This window comes from Limulus polyphemus, unplaced genomic scaffold, assembly GCF_000517525.1.
Source record: "Limulus polyphemus unplaced genomic scaffold, Limulus_polyphemus-2.1.2 Scaffold143, whole genome shotgun sequence".
Lineage (NCBI taxonomy): Eukaryota > Metazoa > Arthropoda > Merostomata > Xiphosura > Limulidae > Limulus > Limulus polyphemus.
Window position 1 is genome coordinate 115,817 of NW_013665753.1, and position 20,351 is coordinate 136,167.

At 31.8% G+C, this 20,351-nt stretch overlaps 1 protein-coding gene across 2 annotated transcripts in view; it reads right to left on the minus strand.

Annotated features, from left to right (window-relative positions):
* Positions 1–20,063, minus strand: part of LOC106474852 (synaptotagmin-7-like) — a 69,479-nt gene extending 49,416 nt beyond the window's left edge. For both annotated transcript variants that reach the window (XM_022380090.1, XM_022380096.1), the window contains exon 1: positions 19,864–20,063. The gene's annotated coding sequence lies outside the window, so the exon portion shown is untranslated. The remainder of the gene's footprint in view (positions 1–19,863) is intronic.
* Between the last annotated feature and the right edge of the window lie 288 nt (positions 20,064–20,351).

The window sequence follows — 20,351 nt, forward strand, 5'->3', positions numbered from 1 at the left end:
CCTGAATTTTATAATATGCAGACTGTTTGTAATGTTATGTCTGAAATATAATCTAGTTCGTTGAGTTTATAAATACAAATGTAATGGCGTCATTTTGAACGATACTTTCCTGCAGAGTTAAGGCCGTTACTTGACAACCACAGTATATCCATTATCGCATTTTTATCTGAATTATTAACCAATGTTAAAGCACAAAATATGAATTAAAAATAATTTTCTTTTGAAAATAATATTAGTGACACAATAAGTACAATAAATATTGTTACACAGAATTCGAAATGCCTTACATGTAGTTAAGTTATAACCGGAAACATTGCGGATTTTATATTCATGCCTCTGGTTATCATTGACGTAGATAAAACAAAATATATTTATGACACGAAACATTAAAACCTTTTATTGCATTACATATTGCAATTTTTCCACCCTTCAGTTTATCATTTCACACAGTGATTACATCTTGAGTCACCGGTTAATGATAATTCTAGTTTTTAATTCGACCAAGTTCTACGTATTAGCGTTTGCGTGCAATAAACCTAATTAAATTCTAACATGTAACACAGATGCAGGGTTTTCTTACTGTAAATAAACAAACCAAACAATATTTTCGAAAGTGATGTATAAGTTGACGATACTAATCTCGAGGCTCCCTGAGGAGTGAGTTGTGCTGGTCTGTGTATAACACCAACATGAGTATGCCTATATGTTATAAAACGACTCTTTGATCGATAAAAACTAGGTTCGGTTTCATGTTTCCAGACAAGAGATGTACGGATTATCAGGCAGCTGCTTCTGGCAACAGGTCAAAACCATATAGCTCGTCACACCTTGTTTGCTCTTGTAGCTCTCTGCTTATTAACACAGTTACAAGTTGCATTTCCTTTTACTGTATATAGAAAACTACATATGGAGGAAACTAATTCCAGGCAATATATACATATATTATACAATTGATTACTGTATATGTATAACTACAACTTATACAAAATAATACGTTTGTTTGTTTGTAGGTAAGCACAAAGCTAGACAATGGGCTATCTGTACTCTGCCTACCACGAGTATCGTAGCCCGGTTTCTCGCATTGTAAGTCACCATACATTTCGTTGTGCCACTGTGGGAGAAAATAATACATATTGTATGTTAATTTTATAAGTATTAAGTACTGAAATGCAATACATGTGTTTTATAGTGAATACGGTAGTTACGCCTCTCATACAGAATGCACTGTTTTGAATACTTCAGTTTAACGCTTGATATAGTTATAAACATTTCTTAAATAATTTGGCTTTATTATGGTGAAAGAAACCGCCCAAATGTTTCGACACCTGCCTTTAATTTTCGAAACAAAAAGCGTTATCATTTTTACTGCGATTATCATGTCACTAGAAATCTGGGCTGGATAAATTAAGTGGAATTTTTGGTTTCTGATGAATGAACTTGTCCCAGATTTCGCAGGTTTGCTGAATTTTTGATTTCTGTCTCTGTGGATTTTTAATACTTTTTTTTCGTAAAATATTGGTCACCTAGCGTTTAACGTATGATAATATAAATGAGATTTTCAACTGTAGGGAAGAATTTGCCATTTTTTCTTTCCCGTTTTTTTCAATCACAAATCTAATCTTTAATTTATTGAGATTAAAAAGAAGTATCCCAAGTCTAATCGTACTCTGTACATTATCTATAGAGAGATTACTAGTAATTAATCCTTATAATGGAAAACCTAGACGCTAAGTACAAACACCTCTGTAAATCCCTTACAGTCGGATGAATTCTTAGCATATTGTATTTCCTACTTCTCAAAAAAATGTATCCACGGAAAATTTTGGTAAACAAAGAATAAAACTACTTTCGAATTAAATAATTAACAATTGATTAGTTTTCTTTAATGTTTAATATATATTTGTCAGGATGTTTCATTTGCCCAGTGGAGGGGTGCTTTTTTGTAGATGAACTATCTCTAAATTTGCATTAAAATAGGATTTGTTTATAGCTTTAAATCCAGGATCCTGTCTTATTAGAATGATATGGTAAGAATTTGGAGTAGTCTTTTAAGAATGCAATTACTGAAATACCACAAAAGGAACATTAAATACGTAATGTATAATAATCTGCATCGGTGTATTACAACCAAGTTATTTATTTGCCACATGAACAACTTAACAGTTCTCCTTTTTTTTCCAGAAAATACTGAGAACGTCTGAGAAAAGTCCTAAGAGCGAATTCGTTACTTGCCTATATGGTATGTATTGTTTTAACAAATTATACATCTATGTAAAGCATCGAGCTTTACAACACAGATTTGAAAACAGTTAGTTGAAACACATCAGTCAGTAGTTCAAACAGATAAAATAGTAAAAACTGTCTGTGTTCTAAACGGTGTTGAAAACTGAATCTTTATAAACTGCTTATGCATTTTAGATCTAAAGGCGTAAACGTTTTTGTCAGCTTACGAATTGACAGAGTATTCATTGATGTCTGTCGATATTACGCATGTCAAATCACTCTTCATAAACCTGATTTTTGCATCACATGCATTACATTGCAAATGTTTGTAGATTTTCTTGCGAATAAAACACTATATTTTTCTTAGTAAGTCATAAAGCTTACACTTCCAAAATATGAGAAACTTTGTAACAAAGACAAAAGAAAAACCAACATAATAATGTCGCAGCGAAAAGAACTATTTTGTGTATGTTTTTTCCTCTATGAAGCAGCCTTGAGGTATAAACTCTCAATCGCTAAAATGTGTGTTTAGATCATAGAGGTAACTTTAAATTGATCAAATCTTGTTGCTTTCTTTTTTTATTTAAGTTGATGAATGTTAAAATTTTATCCCTTGACTTTCGAAGTATTCTGTTGTAATAATTCTAAATGAAAATATGAGCTCAAGGCTATTTGAAATGTTTCTGTAATCTATGTGAGTTATTTGTTTTGTATGGCTGCTGTTATAATGCATTAACTTGAGTATTGTCTTTAACAAAGTAATTCACTTATGATCATACAGCGTCTAGTACCATCGAATGACATAAAATATGCATTCTTGATTGCATAAGGAATATGAGTTTCAGAATTGAAAGATGAATTTCCGACATTCAATCTCACGTACTTATCACAAGCCTCCCAGTGGCACAGCAGTATGTCTGCGGACTTACAACACTAGAAACCGGGTTTTGATACCCATGGTGGGCAGAGCACAGATAGCCCATTGTGTAGCTTTGTGCTTAACTACAAACAAACAAAGTTATCACAAACTTGGGGGTTATTTTAAAAAGAAATACATTATTAGTGAAAGTATAGCTGTAAGAATGAAAATATTCAAAATCTGGATTATAAATGTAAACGATCTTTCATAGAAATCTTCACAAAATTATAAGCGAAATACATAATGTACAAATGTATATTGTATATATAAGCACATATAAAATAATACATATTGTATATAAAAATGTAAGCATACTAGTATTAAGTAATGATATGCAATAGGAATATACTAGTATTAAGTAATGATATGCAATAGGAATATCTTAGAGTAATTTTACGTAAGTATGATCATTAGGCTTCTTATACAGAATGCAGTATTTTGCAGACTTCAGATAAAACCATGGATGCCTATTAATACATTCCACAGTTTGGCATATAATATAACGAACTTATGAACACTACAAACTTTGCGGTCCACATATTTAATGTTTTACAAAAGTTTTTGAAAGTTCCATAATTGTATATATTTCTCTGTATTCAAGTAATGTGAGCCAGAAAAAAAAATTCTAGACATTTTCTTTATAACTAAAAGAAATATTGTGTGAAATTTAGCAAAATTTAAATTACCGGTAATAATTTATGTTAGATTGCGAATATATGTTAATAAAAATTGAAGTTGACTGGGAGTTCGTGATGAAAATATACTTTTTAACTTTACTCATAATTAATTTTAACTTTTAGATTTTATTACGATACTAATATCATTGAAATTATAGATTAGAACAAGAAATACAATTGCTTATGAACTGAGATAAAATTTCAAGTAATACAGTAAATTATATTTTTTGGTAAGTTCGTAAAGAACTTCTCCTGAAATCAAACTGTTTGCCATGGAAATAAGGAGTATGTATAGTTATATGTTAATGTAATAAAAAACAAAGGTATAACCGGTATCATTGCATTTTCTTAGAGTTTAAAAAAGTGCTTACCCCCAAAATAGAATAAATAACATATGTAACAATGAGATGGACAAACGTCATCAAAATAAAATTTGTTGGGTTGTATCAGGTTCACGTAATGAACCGTTTTTTACTCCGATTGTTAAATATTGATGAAATTGGAGTTAACATTTAATTTAAATGCGAATATTGTGCGAGTGTCAACAAAATTGATACTAAGCAATCATATTTTTCAAAACTCAAATTGCCCGGCATGGCCAGGTGATTAGGGAGCTCGACTCGCAATCTGCGGGTCGTGGGTTCGAATCCCCGTCCTAACAAACATGCTCGCCTTTTCAGCCGTAGGGGCATTATAATGTGACGGCCAATCCCACTATTCGTTGGTAAAAGAGTAGCCCAAGAGTGGGTGGTGTCGATTAGCTGCCTTCCCTCTAATCTTACACTGCTAAATTAGGGACGGCTAGCGCAGATATCCCTCGTGTAGCTTTGCGCGAAATTCAAATAATATTCTTAATAATGATTTGCTACGGAAACTGAAATTGAACTTGAATTTAAATCTAATACTTGCCATTATGTTCTTCAAAGCTTTATGAGCCTGATGGTGTGTCGGTGAAATTGAAGTCAAATTTCATTTTAAATGTGATGATTATTTTTATTTTCATTGTCTTGTTACATTTTATGAAAGATGTATTTTACTCAAATTGTAAAAAGCAATAAAGACACAAAACTAAAAATAATGTTTACAATATAGAAACGATTGCATGTATCAAAATGATAACTTTATTTTTAATATACATATTTATATGTGAAATAGCGATTTTGAATTCAAATTTAATAGCGATTGAAACATTATTTTCTGAGACTGATATTTATATATATAATAAATAGTAATTCCTTATTAGAATCAAGCTAACATTTCTTTAAGAACCTGAACCAGAAAAAACTAATAGTTTCACTTCTGCGATATACGTTTTAAAAGTGGCTCCTTTTTCGTAACAAAAGAATTCCATCACAAAATCACAACAATTTCCAGGTGTTGACAACCTGTAACATGTGAGTACACTTTTTTTCATGGTGTACTATTTTTCTTCATCATCATCAATGAACGTTTTGAAAATTCAAGTTCGAAAATTCCAAATGTTATGAGTGAATGAGGAAGACAGTAGAAAACACCACAGAAATTCTAGCTCGGTGGTTGAGCTTATTATATATACTTCAGGTTTTTCATCAGTCGTAATCACTTTGTTAAATCTTTATCAGAGAATGTTACAGAATTTTACAGTGCTTAGCTATGTAAACGAGAATTTTTATGAAGGGACCAGATTAATGTGAATTATGTTCTCCTAATTAAATATGAATTCAACCTTTCATCGCTGTTTGGTTACATAAGAAAAGTAGGTTCTATTGTGCTTGGAATCTCTAATTTATCCCCAATAAACTAACCACGATAGCCTGATGAATATAATCAATTTTTTATCTTTAGTGAATGAAATATACATTACATTAATATGAAACGGAAAGATGATTAATCAATTTACAATTTACCTAGACTTGTTTGATATCTCATGTCAACTAGTTTCGGTCATACTGTTTTCTGACTAAATAGACCACTGATAGCAAAGCTTGACACTGATAAAACGTTATATACGAAAGTGTAGACAGGAAGACCTCATAACGCGAACAGATTTTTTCTTGACTGTTTCCAACGTCTGATAATGATTAATGTTTTAGATAGTGGTGAAGAATAATTTAGAAATAACGCCAATTAAAAAAGGATATATTTTATGGAACTTAGACACCCTCCAAAGCAACAACACCACTGCTTCCCTATTCGAAAGTAAAGAACAATAAAATTTTCGTTTTACTTTTCAACTTTGTAACCCAGTCGTAATTACAGAGATCGGTTTTAGATATAATAAATATGGGATGTTTTAAACTTCAGCTATAAATAGCTTTATCAAAACGTAATGCTAAATAAATAGTTTCAATAGACAGTCAACGTTTCAATTATTTTCTTTCATGTTTTCACGAACTTGAGTTAGTTTAATCATGCAACGCATCTACTATTTTAATTTTTCTTTTGTAGTTAAAATATGAATGTCACTAATAAACATTCCCTGTTTTCAATTTCTTTTCTTATGATGTTCTTGACTTTTTGTATTTTTTCATGCGTATGTTTCATAAAATATATCAAACATTATCAAATTTACACAAATAAGTTTATTTTTCGAATATTTCAAAATGTCCCCTTTCTTATACGGGTCATTTCTGATTTACATAATAAATTGTTTATTGTTGTTTAACTCATCTCACTTGTTTTACAATTTATCAGATGGAATGTTAAGTATATATAAAGAACAAAAAGAGTGTAACAGAAATAATTAATTATATTTGTAATAAGACATTAGTATTGAGCAAATTATATTTTTCACACTACATTCTATATTCAGTCCCTTAGGGTTTTTAAAGAAGAAGAAAAGTGTAACAGTAGTATTTTAACAACATTATGTCCGAAATATGCATTAATGACGACGCATTTCCTTCATTACAGAGCTCATACACAACAAAGATAGTAATAGTCGGAACAATGTTATGACGTGAACGCCTTTTCTAGTGTCGATGAAATATTATAATATACTCTTCTTGTTGTAAATCTCGAAGGAACTGAATAAAGAATGTACTGTTAAGAATAAAATAAGCCTGATACTAATGTCTTATGACAAATATAATTAATCATAATAATAGTTCGCCAGCTTAATGTAACAGAAGTTTTAATTTAAATGGAAACATTTTCATCACATTGAAACTGTTGGACTTCCAGCTCCCATTTGTTAAAACTTTATTGAAACAAGTGTTAGATATAATTACAGATAATGTTAAGGATCCTTTGTCCTACATGTTATATATTAGTGCTTTTAAAACATTATTTATGACTACATTTCTGAAATGTAATTTATTGTTTTATTAAAATGTGTATATGAAGTATCACAAGTTAGTTACTTTCCGTATATTTTACCAATATTTATTGCTTTATTAAAATGTATATATGAAGTATCACAAGTTAGTTACTTTCCGTATAATTTACCAATATTTATTGCTTTATTAAAATGTATATATGAAGTATCACAAGTTAGTTACTTTCTGTATAATTTACTAATATTTATTGCTTTGTTAAAATGTGTATATGAAGTATAACAAGTTAGTTACTTTCCGTATAATTTACCAATATTTATTGCTTTATTAAAATGTATATATGAAGTATCACAAGTTAGTTACTTTCCGTATAATTTACCAATATTTATTGCTTTATTAAAATGTATATATGAAGTATCACAAGTTAGTTACTTTCCGTATAATTTACTAATATTTTGTTTTCTTTTTATCTTTTGTTCCTATCTCAGGATTTTTTGCTTTCCTTTGCTTCTGGAATGTTTGCCCATAATCATGTATTTTCGTTATCAGCTTAATTATTATTCACCTTTATCTCCGATTCAACCTATCAACAGCTGGAAGAAAAATGTAAAACAGCATTATGAAATTATAATACTACAAAGGTGTTAAAATTTTGTTTAAAAAGGCTTGGCATGGCCTGGAGGGTTAGGGCGCTCAACTCGTGATCTGCGAGTCGCGGGTTCGAATCACAGTCACAGAATATGCTCGCCCTTTCAGCCGTGGGGGTGCTATAAATGTGAAGGGCAATCACTATTCGCTGGCTAAAGAGTAGGAGGTGGGTGGTGTTGACTTAGTATTGACTGCTGCCTTCTCTCTAGTTTATCACTGCTAAATTAGGGACGGCTAGCGGAGATAACTCTCGAGTAGCTTTGAGTGAAATTCAAAACAAACACTTTGAAAAATTGAATAAAAATGCTATCATTGTTCATTGAATCTTTTTCATTACTGCTAAGTGTCTTACAAAAAAAAATGATCAATTTTACCTGATGCTTTTGGCCAGTTCTTTGCATTGTAACAGATGAAACATCAAAGTATTGAATATAATGCATTATATGGTATAGTGCACGATATAAAAACAAGTCGATAATTTGAAAGTTAGACCAAGAAGTAAAAACATAAAATAATTTATTTTCAAGATCAGTAGCACTTTATTACAGTAGAAATTTCTATTTCAAAAATAAATCTTTTATTGCATACTGACTCAATACTGGTCTAAAGGAAGACGATACAAAGTTTGTGAAAAAAAAACCACAGTAAATGGAACAAACTATCAGAAAACTTGAAATAAGAAAAAACATGCAGTTTCGACACAAGCGTTCTCCTCTTCTGTCTCGTGTTGTCTTATAAATTAAGACAGTTTATTCTTGTTTTTCTGCTATATTAACAGAAATAACAGAGATAAGTGCATGACTAAGTATGGAAAACTAAGCTGGTATAGTTTTGAACTACATGTACACACTTCTGAGTAAATCTTCAACCATGACAATGTCTTTGTTTTGAGAAGAGGTAACTGCATGGCTATGTATGACCAAACTATGTGGGTACAGTTTTGAGCTACATGTGCACACTTCTGAGTAAGCCTTCAACCATTAAAAAATGTTTTTACGACGGCAGTATGAAACTCACATTGTTATTGTAGGCTTTAGAAAGCTTTTTTTAATTTGGTGGAGTATATAGTGTTCATTAAAGCTCATTTAATTTTCGTTTCGGTTTTACGTATACTTGAGTTTTAGTTCTATGCTGGAGGAGATAATAACGAGTAATAATACTTAGTTTGAACAGTTAGTTGTTACTAAAACATTGTTCTATGTCGTCAGATGCGAGACAATTTGAATAAGAGAATCAATCGATATTTTTCAGCTCAATTCCTGCTTAAAATACTTGAGGATCATAAAAAACAATTCCCGATCGACTTTAAAGAAGTCGCCCAGATGAAAGTACAGATGAAAATTAAATAACAAAAATTTCAAATGATAAAGAACTTCAATCACGAACGTGCTTTTGTGGTTATCAACCTTCTATAACTCTAACAGTTATATATTGTAGTATTTACAGTAGAGAAAAGGAAATACATTACTAACGCTCATTGTGATGGTTAGTAACCCATACGATCACCAAAGTCTAATTATCAATTATTAACTTTCTTAATTAAATGATAATTACTAACTAGTTTTTCCCTATATTTAGGCTCAGTTATGTTAATGATACATACGTAACATAGCTGCACACTACACATAAGATTCATGAATTTATGAACCACCTGGACTGTCGACATCCAGCGATATTATCCACAAAGGAAATAGAAAAACTCCATTCCTTGACGTGATGGTTGCCAAGACACATGCATCATGTACAAAAAAATTTACAGAAAACTCACAGATACAGAAGATACTTCGACTATAAATCAAACCACGTCAACAGCGTAATCGACTACCTAGTTTCAAGAATGAACAGTATTTGTAATAACAAAAGAAGCTAAGAAGATGGAAGAAAAACAAATGACTCGAATCTTCCTTAACAATGGATATCCTGAACATTTAATAAAGAAAATAAAGAAGGTAAACAGCGAGAATAAAGAGGAATAAGATTGTATACATACAACTATATTATTCTATGTCAGACCTTTCTCTTAAACATATAGAGAATATGTGAAGAACATACTTCAAAAGCTACAACACAATTCGATCACAGTTAGTAGACACCTAACCGCATAAAGATCCATTTGAGAGGGAAAAACATCATTTCACCATTTACAGCATTCATTGTGAATGTGGATGCTAGTTCAATGAAGAAACATAAAGATCAACAAAAGATACGGTTACGGAACATCATAGACATACAAGACTCGATAATATGGAACTATCTGCTATAGTCCATAATTCCAGAGAACAATACCGTACAATTAATTGGAATAATACTGAAAACCTAACTGATAACACACTCAGCATTACATGGATACTCTATTTGAAAACATTCAGATATTTAGTTGATTCAATTTCTAATGCGGAAAGCCTAATTCGAGGGGTTAACACACTAAACTTCCATTAAGAAAACCCGGGATCGAATCCTGGTCTCTACCAACAATACAACAATAGATTAACAACAAAACGTCAGATAGAAACTAGTTAGTAATTAGTATATATATATTTTTTTCATAGGCTACTAACTATGACAATGATTGCCATCCAGTTGCCATAACTTTACTCTAAATAATTGTGGTATGTAAACATAGCACATGTTTCTTACTTTCTTGTGTTGGCGCAGGAATTTTAGAATATATATTATTTGTGTAGGTTAAAAATTTCCACATAACACTTTGGTGAAAAAGGCCATAAGTTCCTTCTATTCTAGCTACCTATTGTTTGGTGTCATTCACATAGAGTATCACCTTATGTCTTCCTATGGCAAAGTCACCTGTAGTATGTGAAAGAAGACATGTATCTTTATCGTTGATAGTCAAATAATTTCTACAGGTAATAACCTCTCTTACATTTCATTGATAAAATGGCCAGTTTTGTCTTTGACACTAATCATTCTGAGTAAGTCTGTCGTTAGCATTTTAACTTAGTAACGTGAAATTTACTTAATCTGGAACAGCATATCAACAGAAACAGTCTTGCATACGACGTAAGTTAGAACGACTTCAACACTAACTCTTCAGTAATGTCGACTGTCCATGGAACAATTCTACTACATTTTCACTGTGTTTGTTTAAATAAAGATTGTTAATTGTGATTTGTACACGTATGTCCAGTCTTTCTTCATTTCTCACTAACTCAGTTGTTTAGAGAAAACAGAATCATTTCACAGTAAATTTCTTTACGAATCTCCCGTTATTCTGCGGGCATATCTTGTCACACTTGTCCTATACTAATTCAAGCAGTAGGAGTTGAGACGTTGTGGGTTCAACCACTTAACTCTTAACCCTTAATTGATTTTCCTTAGTTGCTGGCTAGTTTGACATCGGCGTCTGGATCTTGTCTGATAGATGGAATACCCCCCCCCAACGTGTTTGGGTGCTATAACCACAGACATTATTCGTTATGAGTTTTAATGGTGACAACAAGGACTGGTAATGGAAAATTAATTTTGATTTTTGAGTCTCTTTGTAATGTTTTTGATTTATAAATATATACATACCACTCAAAATGTTTTGTTTACATGGCCTTTGAACAAAGTACGTACGTACCAACTGGTGCTTGCTTAAAAACATCATGATCTATTTCACACATCTTTAGTTTCAGCCTGAGAGTATTTTGAGCTTTGACGAATGGAAACACTATGAATGACCTTTCATTTTATCTGGCAAAATCACTTGTTTAAATTCGACAATCCAAGTTAGCATTATTCATGTCATTATAGACAAAGTCTTTGAAAGTTTCTTTGTTAATCGTCCGATTTTTCATACACTCTATTGAAACTGATGAACTAGAGAATAGGCAACTAATAAACACCACCGACTCTTGGGCTACTCATATCTGACCGAATAGTGGGGTTTGACTGTCACGGAACCAGATTTTGAGGAAACAGAACACGGACTATAAACCCTCGGATTCCCAGTCCGAGTACTCTAACCAATAAACCACGCCAGTTAACAAAGGCAGAATGGTAGCTTTAGTGTCTATAATGCTTTATGAATGGATATTACAAGCATGCCTACGTGTTTCAATAATCCTTTGTGCTAGATGAAACAATCCAAAAAGAGGTTTATTTGATGTTTAAACTAAGGTCGATAACACTGGTTAGTCTACACTAAGTGAGTTCTTTTAACCATCAATAGATGTAATTAAAATGCATGATTTCTTCTCAAATTAATAAGATAATCATAGATTCCAGGGCTTTCTAATCCGTTAATGAAAACTTGTTAACTTGAATTCTGATGATTTTGAAGCTGTCCAATTTTGATAACACTAATTAGGCTATACTAAGTGAGTGTTTTTAACCAGTCAATATGTTTAATTAACATGTGTGGCTTTTTAAATTAAAAATAATCATAGACTCTAGAACATTCTTCTGGAAAAAATAAAAGTAAGACTAATCCTTCAAACAAATCTTGGATTCCAATTATTTCTTGCAAGAATTGTGAAGCTGTTTTTTTAATATGTGATTCTTTATCTCAGCGCTGTAAAACCCAAATTAAATCATTTGTTTTTAGAACTAGAAAAGCGGCGAATTTATTAAATGACGTGTTTAGTGTTTGTTTTTCCAATTTTTTATCGAATATAATTCTCGATAGTAAAATAAAAAACCTTTAAACACATAATATTCGCAAATAAAATGCGAAAAATGAGCGCTCCGTTTATTTTTTAGTTTAGAAGAAGATTTTACTTATTTTTATTGGCCCTCTTTTTTTCTGGTCAAAAATATGTTTCGGGAAGCCAATTTGTATATTAATTACCCTCTAATTATTTTAATATTTTAATTGTTGTACGTCAAGTTTGAAATCAAAGTCACAAAAATATGTTTAAAAGTTATCTCGTTTACTTCTTATATTCAGAAGTAGCACACCAACATCAGGAAGAACGAGGTAAAAACGTCACTTTGTTGACTGTTTTCTTAACATGGTATTAATTGTTTGTATAACGTTTCTGTTGACCCCTTTTTTTTATCATATATTGAACTATAATATATTTTCAGCAACATTTCAGAAAATTCTACTTCTACTATACAGATTCAGCCTCATTTTCGTTTCGTTCGATAATGAACTTCTATAAAAATAAAGTTGAAGACCAAACTCGTAATGATATATGCATTTAAATAACAGACATTAAAAAGAAAAGAAAACGTAAATGATGTTCTTAGGCGTAAGATTTCGAGTCCTGTAACTCTTTTATATTATCACAATATGTAACGTAAAATTTCTGTCTACAACTGACGCAATTTGTAAATATCATTTCTGTGAGGAACTTTCATTTATCCGCAAATTTAAGTGTGTTTTTTTCATTTTCCTAAATATTTATAAACTTGTTTAGTGAATGCAGTATTTGTTGTATTGTTTTCGTTTATTACTATTTTGTAATATAAAATGATATGCATACAAAATACGCATGATATGCATACAAAATAGTTCAAGTTTGGTTATTTTTTGAAATACGAAGTTAATGAAATCAGAATGTATATCTACATATCAAATTGTATTTCATTTTTACGTCAAACAGTGTGTTTTAGTCTGTATGTTTCTTATGCTACTTGATATAAAAGTAAAAACGCAAAAAGCAAAAATGAATTTTTTTGTTTATTTGACTCTTCACAAGTTTTTTCTTTCATTGACATGAACAGAGACAGTTAAAAAAGAACACAAAAGTAAAAAGACAGTAATTTCTTCACAAGTTACTTTTCATTGAGATGAACAGAGACAGTTAAAAAAGGACAAAAAATAAAAAGACAGTAATTTCGAGAGTTAAGTAAAATGACAGAGACAAGAAGCCAACCAAGTAAAACGGACAAACATTTTGATACATACACAGTCAGATTGACAAAGACAGTTAAATAGGCAGACAAAAAAATTCATTTGACTGGTATTGCCATGGCAACGAGAAAATAGTGGGGTCCTTTGAATATGGTGCTGTTACAATCTCTAGTCGCTTCCACTTCATTGATTTATCAGTTCACCGACTATTTCCACAAAATGATTTTAAACATATATATCTATATATATAAATTGGGTTGTAGAACGTCAGTAATGCTGATACGATTTATCGTTATTTTGTTGCTAAGTAAGACGAATTATAGAAGATAAGAAACTATTACCTCTCTCCATTATTTATTGAACGGATTTATTGTGCCCTCTCCACCCCATTCGTAATAATAATTTGGGTGATTGATTGGCTTAAAACATTAGACACAGTGATAAAATTCACAAATTTACTCCCATCTCTGTAAAAAGCTACGGATAACCTGATGCAACGTTTTCTAAGCCAATCATGTATATATATATATATATATAGTATTGGAAATAATTATGGGAACAGTGGATAAAATTAAAGTGAGTATAACATAAAAATAATATGGATTGCTCCACTGTACTGAATGAAAATGAACTGCGCCATATCACACAAAGTACAGTCACGTGTTGATAGATTACACTGTGATAGGCTGTTATCCAAACAGTCAGACAGTGCCACATCAATATAATGCCCAAAAATATAGGCATTAATACTATTCCCAACATTAGTTTTGTGAACATACCCATGACTCCAAAGTCAGAAATACAACGTGTCAATTGTGCCGAAATGGAGATTTTGACTGTTGGAGACTACTTTGTGCGATGTATTGAGGCGAATTTCCATGTTTCAGTAGAAATTATATCGAAACTCTGATAAAAGTACATGAAGAATGGCCCTAGATGAAGATGCACAGCCTTTCAAGCTGACTTGAATTCAGTTGAAATTAAATTAAGACAACCAGAATCTCAAAACATCAAGTTGTCATGTTGTATCCAGGGTAGTGCAAGTTGTTCTATTAAAGCACATTGTTAAAGAATATTGTGGCACGCCATTGTTCGAATAACTTCTACGAGTTATCATAACAGCACAAACAGTTATACTCTACAACTCCACTTTTACCATTTTTTGAGATTGTGATCCCTATGCTTTGTATTTCATGTAGATAGAACGATACAAAAATTATACTAGTTATCGGAAAGATATTTACAGGTCCCATGAGCCAAATTTTCGTTTTCTTTGCACTAGGGTAAAAGTTAAGTCCATTGACAACGGATACCCCGAACATTTGATAGCGATGAAAGTAAGGAAGATAAACACTAGGAATAAACAGGAAGAAAGTTAAACACACACAGTCATATTCCCAAGTGTCAAACGTATCTCTGAAGCCATATAGAGGATAGGTAAACAGCATAAAGTCAGAACAGTATTCAGAAGCCACAACAAGATACAACCGCTGTTAGTACAACCAGACCACCTAAATACCCAGTGGAGAACAGAAACGCCATTTACAGCATCTCTTATGAATGTGAACACCAATACATTAGAGGAACAAAAAGACCAACAAAAGATAAAATTCAAAAACATAACAGACATACAAGACTCTGTAATACCGATCTATCTGTAATAGCCTAATATGTTACGAAAATTAGTATAATACTAAACTAGTGGAATATGAACCACACAAAAGAAATAGTAGGCAATAAGAAAAAACGTTCTATTTCCATATTCCTGATAACACACTCACCAAATCAAGCATAGAAGTCAGTAAATTCTGGAAACTCTCTCTAGAAAACATTCAAATACTTAGTTGATGCAAAGCCTAATTGGAAAACCCCAGACTTTATGTGAAGATTATCAGGATCGAATCTGATCCATTTCCAATACACAAATCGTTCTTCTCAGGACTGCTGCAGATTAGTATCCGGAACGTAGGATAAAAACTAGTGGGTAGTTAGAGTCTCGTAATAAAACATAGCAACATAATTAACAGTTAACTGCAGTTGATTGAATGGGCTACTAACCATTACACCAAAGGTAATTCAAGGTACCAAATAAACAATGTTTAACAATGCTTATCGTAATTAATCAATATAAAAAGGTAACTTAAAGTGGAAAAGGAACAATGTTAAACAATGCATAACAGAATTAATCGGCATAACAAGATAATGTAAGCCGGTAAATTAACATTAGTTATCAGGATTAATCAGTATATCAACATGATAAGGTAATATAAAGTAACAAATTAACTATGTTTAACAAGGCATATCAGGATTAATCAATATAAAAAGGTAATTTAAAATGACAAATGAACAATGTTTGACAATGCATATAAAATAGATAAATATAAAAAGGTAATTTAAAGTGACAAAAGAACAATGTTAAACAATGCATAACAGAATTAATCGGCATAACAAGATAATGTAAGTCGACAAATTAACAATGTTTATCAGGATTAATCAGTATAACAAGGTAATTTAAAGTGACAAATGAACAATGTTTGACAATGCATATAAAGATAAATCAACATGATAAGGTAATGTAAATTAACAAATTAACTATGTTTAACAAGGCATATCAGGATTAATCAATATAACAAGGTAATTTAAAGTGACAAATGAACAATGTTTGATAATGCATATAAAGATAAATCAACATGATAAGGTAATGTAAAGTAACAAATTAACTATGTTTAACAAGGGATATCAGGATTAATCAATATAAGTTCATTTAAAGTGGCAAATGACCAATATTCAACGCTGCACATGAACATTAATCGTCGTCACAACATTAACGTAAATTGATATATAAGTAAACTACAACGGTACATATCGGCACTAATTATTGCTAGTTACAAACCGTATATGAATTGCTGAGGGCACGCATAGATAACTACTTAATTCATGTAACAAAGAAGGATGAATATACAGGGTTGAACACATAACGTCTGATTATACAAGAATATTTTTAATACATGTTGATTTCGAAGATAATGACTACGGAAGTTCTGGGATATTATGTCTAAGTCATTATGATTCCACTATTCTGTTAGGTTAAAGATGCAGAGTCCCTAAAATATTCCTAAAAAACGGCGCATGCTTTTCTATTCATCGGTAAATTTCTATCAGACGCATACAAAAAATAAATACACTTCAAAAACTTAAGACTATTCACAATGCCTTCTTGGGTTTTCATAAAACATTAATCCAAAGTATTTACTGTTGCCTTCTGAAATTGTTTTAGTAAAAGTCAGTCTGCATTAACTTACAATATCTATAAAACCCTTAAAAACAAAATTATTATTGGTTTCGTAAGTTTTACACAGTTTTATGGCTTTATAAATTAAGCCTATTATATTGTTTGTAACAAGTTTTAAGTTGTTCCAGTGAAATATATGATATCTCTTTCTGTGTTAGTAGCTAAGACTTGGTTATCTTCTGCGTTAGTTGCTAAGACTTGGTTATCTTCTGTGTTAGTAGCTAAGACTTGGTTATCTATATATACGTGTATATAAAGTGTCGTTTGTGTGTCCGCTTTTCACACCTACATGTTTTGATTGATCTCAATCAAACTTGGCATGCACCCTTAGCCCCCCCCCCCCCGACGTGACATAGGGAGTCGATGTTCGTATCTAGCCTCTTATGTAACCCCCCCCCCCCCGGGACCCCAAAGGTGTTCTCTGTACCGTTCCATTGATCTCTACCATACTTCGAAGGCACATCTAAAGCGCTCCTTGGAGCGACATGAGGGTATCGGCCTTAGAATCTGGCCCCTATGTTACTCCTCGTGGTCTCATATGTTTTTTCCATGCGTTGGTCGGTTTTGTCAGCTTGTATTTCAATAAAACAGAAATTGTACATGTATTTTATATCACAACCTGATCACATTTCGGTTCACATGAATAAAAGCTGTTACATATTGATGATGTTCGAAGTAAGCATATATTCCATCTGGTTACATTAGTTGTTTAAATCCTTATAATATTTGATAAATGCCTACCATAACTTTTAATGTTAGCCGCTATACCTTAAGTGTGTTTTGATAAAATATAAACTTCAACAGTTTACATTAGTTGTTTAATTCCTTATGATATGTTTGGTAACAGCTGTTCTATATATAAATGTTTGTATTAGTTGTTCAACATTGACGATATTTTAGTGAACCATAAACTTCAGATGTTTACACTAATTGTTAAATACTTATCACATTTTATTAAAAGAGGTGGTGGAACTGTTTATGTTCTCTATCACATCTCATCTTACACACATAATGCACAACCATTATTATTAATTCTCAACAATAACACGAGCTACATGTGTCCTAGAATAAGTGTTGCATCCTTAAACAATGACACACTTTTTTTCCAGTCACTTAAGTATGAAACATGATCCATCCAATATAAATTAATGCTAATAAGAACAATGCAGAAGATAGGTTAAGAAATATCTTAACAACTTTGATTTTTCAAACGAGAAACGCAATAACATAATTTTTGTATCAGAAAATAAAACTGAACATAAAGATAATTCAAATCCTCACCATTTGCTAAGTCGACATAGAATTTAGGAGTCTAAGAAGGTAAATCCACCTTGTCAACAACACGATCGATAAGCTTGACTTTCATGTAATTAGCTACGTTTGCATCACTACAGAACGATTAGACCAATGAAAATGTCTATGATTAGTCCTAACCCACATAACTGCACGAACAGTAAAGTGCTTTCAGTTTTCTGAATAAACCAGAATAATTACTTGAACTTGGGTGTAACCAATCGATAAAGGAAAAAGAATATTTCGCCATATTGTCAAAAAGAGTAAATTCACCATCATCCAGTTAAAGACTCACGCAATTCCAACTGTATTTGTAACTTAAAAGTAGAGGGATTAAACTTCACCACTTAGACACTTTAACTCTGTTTTGTTTGAATGTAAGCGAATATTTGGAAGATGGTCGAAGGTGGTTATACTCTTTAAGATCATGGTGAATGTGTTTTATTATCATGGTCGACGGTGATGATACTCTTTAAGATCATGGTGAATGATCATGGTGAAGGTGTTTTATTATCATGGTCGAAAGGTGGTGATACTCTTTAAGATCATGGTGAAGGTGTTTTATTATCATGGTCGAAGGTGGTGATACTCTTTAAGATCATGGTGAAGGTGTTTTATTATCATGGTCGAAGGTGGTGATACTCTTTAAGAACATGGTGAAAATGTTTTATTATCAAGGAGAGTAAAAGGCTATCTTTCTGGTTCTTCTGAAGGTCTGTCAACTTTTAAGAAATACCAATTAAATGGAAATCTACTGCAGTAGAACGAAAAAATGTTAATAGAACAAAGTAACCTTAAAATAATTAACTGTTGATAAAAAGACATTAATGTGTGCTATAACTTGTCACTTTGTTGATAGTTGTACAAAATTAAAGAATGGCAGTTCATAGGTCTTGACAACATTCTCATCAACATGCTGTTATTAGTGTTTGAATCTTAAAATGAAAATAGCCAGTTATTAAAATAATCTCTCAGGTTAGGAACTTTAAATTAGTTAATTACTTCATCCTACTTAAAACAATGACAACCTACCATAGAATAGTCAATGACGGAACAAAGCAGGACTTAAAATTGCTGTATAATTAATGCAACATCATTTGATTATATAATTTAATTAACAAAATATAGATACGCTTGAGCTAACAGATAACTGTATAAGAACCATTTCTGTTATAATTTCCTCAGTTTATTATTAGTAAGTATAAGCAGATACACACGTTTTGTTTTGTTTTGAAAGAACATGAAACAAACGTCAAAATCTACTTGAAGTACGGAATTTTTGTATGGTTATTTATAAGCACAAAGCTAAACAATAGACTATCTGTGCTGTGCTAACTGCGAGTATCAAAACCCTGTTTTTAGCATAGTAAGCCCTGAGAATTACAGCTGAGCAACTGGGAGGGGGAGCACTGTATCCACACGACACTGTTTTCAAAAGAGTTATGATTTATCGTTCACGTTTTTAATTGTAATCTACTCCTAATGTGACAAGCATACCGGCCATATACCCTGAGTTGATTTTGAATGGCTAACAGTTTCAATAGCCAACCACAGTTTAGAACGGTCGTGCTAGGTGTCCATGAAGCAACACTTGAAAATCTCGTAACTTGTTGCTCATTCAAATTCTTCTTATTAGTAAACTAGAAGTCTTGTTCGCTTTAATATAGCATGTGTTTCTAAGATGCTGCTTTACATAGACTAAATTTAAAACTTGCTTTGTACATGAAAAGCATAAAAGAAGATAATAGCAAACTTACTGTGCTTCAGATCTTCCAGGTGTTATAATGAATCAAAACAAACGATTGGCTGGTTGAACCTGTTTCTCTGGAACACACTGCAGTGGTAAGTTCCGGTTGGAAGTTACAATTCTTGTGTCAAAAATCTTGAAAAAGTGTGATGCTGGCTTCCGTTTACGTCAGCGTAGCTACGTAGGAAAGCTAACATTCTATCGGCCTTGCCCTTGTACTCTGACAGATCGAAGTAAAGAGTCAACATACAATATTCCATCCGTCCACAGACTTCCCCAACAAGTACGCCCTCTTCCGACAAAAAAATAAGCTGAGATTTAAAAACAAATAAATTTGCACTATTGTGCATCTGCAATTAATCTTCCTTTGTGATAGGCCATTCGTTGGCTCAGCGGTAAGTCTGACGTATAACGCTAAAAATCTGGTTTCGATATCCACAGTTGGCAGGGCATAGATAGCCCATTGTGTAGCGTTGTGTTAACAAACACACAAAAAAC